This window comes from Triticum aestivum, chromosome 2A (genome assembly GCF_018294505.1).
Source record: "Triticum aestivum cultivar Chinese Spring chromosome 2A, IWGSC CS RefSeq v2.1, whole genome shotgun sequence".
Lineage (NCBI taxonomy): Eukaryota > Viridiplantae > Streptophyta > Magnoliopsida > Poales > Poaceae > Triticum > Triticum aestivum.
Window position 1 is genome coordinate 113,358,771 of NC_057797.1, and position 5,669 is coordinate 113,364,439.

A 5,669-nucleotide genomic window follows, 5' to 3' on the forward strand; every position below is an offset into this window, starting at 1 on the left:
ATTGTAGGTCCTTCACAAAATAAACTCATTTCGGGCACTCGAAAAATGGAAAACGAATTTTCCGTGGAAAGAAAATGAAAACTCCCTTAGGCAACATTGTTTGCCATTCCAATATGCACCCTTGTGCACAATATGAGATCATTTGAACAAACTATGCCATGAATGTGGCCATAAGATTGATCATTTGGCTTGAAAGGCATTGATCTCCACACATGATAGCACGTCCTGAGAATACTTTTTTAAAAGAATTACTGTATTTCAAGTTTATTATTTTTCCTGGTAACTTGGCCACATATAATGACATAATGCGAAGGTTTTCCAATTTTTTGATTTTTTTTTGATTTTTTTATGCCCGTTTCAAAATGCGGTCAAAACGGCGGGCTTAACCGTTCCTAGCTAGTGGTTGAATCTTGGAAAACTTTTGATGTTTCTCTGATTAAATAGATACTTATGTACCTAGAAATAATTTTTGGAAAAAATAAAGAGCAAACTATGAGGCAGCTACAGTTCAAATTTGACCCGCTTCCACCTGGATCAGCGGAAATTTGTCTTTTTTATCAGAGGTGGATAAAATCTTTTGACACCCAGCTATTTGGTCATTTGTGCATTAAATATGGCCTAATAGTTTATAAATTGATTTTATGCAATTTTGCAATAAATATATTGTAGGTCCTTCACAAAAAAAACTCATTTTGGGCACTCAAAAAGGGAAAATGTTTTTTTTTGCAAAAAACTCATTTCCGACGACATCTTTTTAAAGATAATTATCTTATTCCATATTATTTTTTCTGAAAACTTGTTCAAATTTTGGTGACACAATGAGAAGGTTTTCTATTTGTTTTAGAATTTCTCAGATCATAAAGTAGCTTAAATGATTTTAACACATTATTTTAAGTCAACTACGACCAATTTAGATGGTCATAAAATCGTACTGCATTCTGATTGGTCCGTGGACATATCACGCGGATCATGCATCCGACGGTCGGGGATCCAAAGGCTGTCCTCGACCCATCCACACCAACCCCGAAACCCTAGCTATGTCCTCCGGGTCAATTTCCATCCACCCCCCTGCCTCCTTTCTTTCCCTCGCTCCCCGATCCCCTCCCTTCCCCACCAGCGCAAACCCTAGCACTCGTCCCTTCCAGATTGCCCCTTCCAGATCAGAGCCGCCACGTCCTTCCTTCCAGATCGCGGCCAGCACCTCCCTCCGGCGGAGCTCCCCGCCGTCCATGGCCTCCCCCACGCCCTCCTCTCTCCCTTCCCCTCCCTTGTGCCGCCACCACCACCACTCCTTCCAAGCGCGTGCTGCCCATCATCCCTCCTCTCCTCTCCTCTCCTCATATCGCGCCGCCCATTCATCCGAGTTGGTGCTGCTGGAAGGGGCGGGGGCGCAGTCGAGGAAGCAGCAGCAACACCACCACCACAAGCTGGAGGTCTAAACCGAGGTGCTGGCGCGCCTCCACGCCGTCGAGGAGCGCGCCCCCGGCTTCGACGATGACCTCTGGAGCCACTTCAACCGCCTCCCCGCACGGTAACGCGCCCTGCCCTCCTCCTGGTCCCTCCCGCTGATGGCTGCGACATGGCAGTGCTGATGAGTGATGATTCTTGATTTTGGCATTTCGGGTTTGTGTGCAGCTACGCAATGGATGTGAACGTGGAGAGAGCGGAGGACGCGCTCACACACAAGCGTCTCCTCGAGCTGGCCAAGAATCCGGCGCAACGCCCGGCCTTCGCCGTCCGAGCTGCAGGGGCTGTCGGTCTTCCTCAGCGACATCCGCAACTACCACAACAAGGAGCAGGAGCGCCTCCGCGTTGACAAGGAGCTCGGCAACATCTGCACCCGCTTCAAGAACGAAAAGGTACAAGCCCCCTCCTCTCCCCACATCCATTTCGCGATCTAGGAGCCGCCCCGCACTCGCGGAATTCAGGCCTGCTTCCGCCCGACAAAAGGTATCATGGCCCCCATTACAGAGGCGGGAGTTCTCCCTAAGCATACAGAAACTGCCAAATAATATAGATATTAGTTATTAGTTCGTACTTTCCTAGCAGCATGGTACTCATCCATATACAGATGGACATGAGCATACATCTTGCACATATCAGGTGTTTGTAGACTCGGATAATAAAGATCTGCCATATTTTTTGACATACCATCTTACTTTGGATTGCAGATTGGCAAGGCCGGTGGTGACAAGTGGAAGTCTTGAATGATGATGTAAGTTCATGCCGGTCATCGATAGGAAGGCCGGATACTCCTTCGTCTACCCATTCGGATGGTAGGTACTCCTCCATGAATCCTCTCCTCTACTCTGCTACATACGCATGCATACACTTGGTGATGCTGCTGCTGAATGAATGAATGTTTGGGTGGGTGGGTACAGGAGGTGTCTGTGCAAGGGCAGGACAAGGTGTACAAGGACGTGATCGAGCTGCTGGAGAGCATTAGCATCAACATGACCCCCGCCACCAAGGAAGACATCCGCGACCTCAGCCCGCCTGACCCCGCGAGTGGACCTCAAGACTGTCGTGTACCACGCCGATGACGTCCTCGATGACTTCCGCTATGAGGTGATGCACCGCCGTGCAACCCAGATCCGCCGCCGCTGCTCCACTGCTCGCAAGGTTCATCCTACCTTCTCTTCCCACTCCGGCTGGCTCTGTTTGAGAGCTCTGTAAATTCCTATGCACTACAAATACACTGTATGTAAGTGAATATATTTTTGCTTGTAAGAGGGTGTTTGGTTGGATGGTAAACTTGCTGTGTAACTGGACCTCGTTATTAATTTGATGACGCCTAATCTCTAGCTGTGCATTATGAAGTATGAGTACTAATGACAATCAAAATGAAAGGATATCAATTGCCTTTGTTTCCTGCTCAATTAATTAATTAAAACTGCATGCGTGCATGTAAGTATATCTATTTGCTGTTGTTCATCTTCAAAATATATGGATATACCTATTCCTACAATGTTTTGATTTCCTAGGTAGGTCTGTATTAGGCAGTGTTTCTTCTATGAAGAACTGTGCACTAGTGATAATAGTGTGAGATTGTTATTTACCCTTTTCTTTTTTGGTGCTGGTTGGTGTGTGTGCGATCTTAAGTGCAGATCGTTTGTCATTCACTGTTATTTACTTATGTGATCGTATCACAAGTAGAAATACCTGATGTTAGACTGTCCTTGTTTGTGTAGATTATGTTGGTTTAATGGTTATGATGTTTGATGCATAAAAGATGTCTAGGTTATTTATACGATGATCCGTTCTAAATTTGTATATACCAACAGAAATGTGATTTGAGATGCAATGCACCCCTTTATCTAAATTCATTATCCACACTATAATATTTCCTTCAGTTTACAGACTGTTTACTTTGTATTCTGATTATATTATAATTTAGTTGGTTTCAGAATGTCTGTTTCATGGTCTTTTCTGATAATGGAAGAACTTATATTAATCTGATGCTTTATATATGTCCCTAGATGTCCTTTGCAATACCTGATATGATAACATGTACTTATGCAATACCTGATATGATGCTCGTGCCTCCCCTCTTCCTCTACTCTCTTGTTCTCTCTCTCTCTCTCTCTCTCTCTCTCTCTCTCCCCTGACCCCTTCTTGTCTTGTCTATGCAGGTTGGCCATGCCGGCAAGCGACCAACACGACGCCTGGAGAGGAGAGGAGGGCCTTCTCCTCACAGTGTAGTCGCCGGCCTTGTCCTGCTTGAGGAGGAGGAGCAGGAGGGGGCGCACCCTGCCACCACAGTCGTTGCCGTACCACCTGGACCTCGAAATCCACGTCGTCGTCGTCCAGCCACCCAACTCCCCTTCGTCCCCTCTCCCCTCCTTGTTTCATTCGATCTCGCAGCCATGGATTTGGGTTCCTCAAGGCTGCCTAATTACTTTACTTTGTATGGATCCAATAATTTTGTTTGGTACAGAATAGCACCACCCTAGTTTGTCTACAATTTTGTTTACGATGATGCCCCTGCATAGGATGTGAAGCAAGCCTTCCAATCTGCTTGTTTCGTTTTTGTTAGTGTGTGTACATGCAAAATGATAGGCGCCTACCTTGTATCTTTCTTTCTAGATAGCATTCTAGTGTGGTAACATATGATTTACAGTTGCCTGTTCATGATGCTATACAAACTCTGAAAATTGGTACTTCAGTCAAATGTGCTTCCTTTCTAAACAGTTGTTTCTACTTCTCCATCCTTGAAACCGATTGCATGCTATCGTAGATGGGTCTGGGTTTGCAGTGTTGCTGTTGTGTTACTACTGATGTGGTTTATGTTGACTGAAAATGGGCTGCTTTGTTTCAGAGGAGCGTTGTTGATCTGATACTGCAGGATCTGCAAAATAACCCTGAGATGTGGCTGCAAGTGGTGCACATCCTGTAGAACTCCCAGAACCTCAACACCGAGTTCTTTGCCCTTCAAGTAAGCTTCTGCTCCAGAATGTTTTAATTTCAGTAGTTTACAAGGTTGTTCTCTACTGAATGAAGGTTGATCAATGTCATGGCTGCAGCGGATCTTTGATTAGACCATGCATGTTTTGCATTCAGTACAGCCAGCACTCGCCATTAATTACACTCTATTGTGGTTCACCGGTTATATTAGGAAATGGTGCTGCTAATATTTTTCTTGTCAAACTCATAAGCGGTTTTAAGCAGTTAAAATGCCTAGTTGCTTCGTATCCTACTGGGCCATCTTTGTTTGTGTTTCCCTATTTATTTTGTAGTCGACCAGTTCTGTCCTTGCCAAACATGTATGTTCTGCACCAAGGAAACATTATATCCTGTTTTGTGTAATTGCAATTGACAAATAAATGCACATCAGAGCTAATACTAATGATATTATTGTTCATACCATTGCTCTTCAGCATATGTGTCACTGATACTTGAGTATAAATTAGCTGTTTGCTTGATCAAAAGCTTTTTGTGCATGAATCTGTTCGTATTCTTACAACTGAGATACAACATGATACTATGTGCATAAATCTGTTTGCATTTCTTGATGTCATTTCTGGTACCAAATTGCAATCATATGACATGTCTCATTCTGAAAATGACTATGTAGAGATGCTTCATGATTTAGTCCCTAGCTACTTTCTATATATTTTTTATTTTGTTTCTAACTCTTTTGATTTATTGGTAGGTGCCTTCGTTCAACCTGTACGAACATATCCAGAAATGGTGTTTCCTCTCACTTAAGAAGCTCCAGCCTGAAAGTAAAAGTGAAAAAGTCGGTAGTATAGTTGTAGTAGTTATATGTTGTGATAGTATCACATGTAATGGTGAGATGAATTATGTAAAGATTGTGCTCTTAGCCAAAATTGGCATGTGGTTTGAAAATTTTCATTTCTTTGTTGTTCTGACTGAAATAATTGTGTGGAAATTGAAACCTGGTTTGTCTTTAATTAGAACCTGACAAGTGGGACCTAATAGTATTTGGCATCTAAAATGGGCATTTTCCAAATAATATTCATAGGGAAAAAACTAAAAATTAAGGAAATGGACTGTAAAAAGGCTGAGGCCCAATTGAGAAATAGATGCGACCCAAAAAATAAATGGTCTAAAAAAGGATCACGCCCTGGAAATAAAAAGGCTGCAATGTTGGGCTTGGCCCATGAAGTCAACCAAAAATTAATAGGAAAAATACATTAAAAAGGCCG

General features: G+C 43.5%; 1 long non-coding RNA gene across 1 annotated transcript; it reads left to right on the forward strand.

The window, feature by feature from the left end:
- Positions 1-1,091: 1,091 nt before the first annotated feature.
- LOC123184971 (uncharacterized) lies at positions 1,092-5,366 on the forward strand. Its single transcript, XR_006493133.1, has 6 exons — positions 1,092-1,531; positions 1,636-1,859; positions 2,172-2,276; positions 2,382-2,622; positions 3,633-4,435; positions 5,153-5,366. It is a non-coding gene; the product is annotated as an uncharacterized lncRNA (long non-coding RNA).
- Positions 5,367-5,669: the final 303 nt, after the last annotated feature.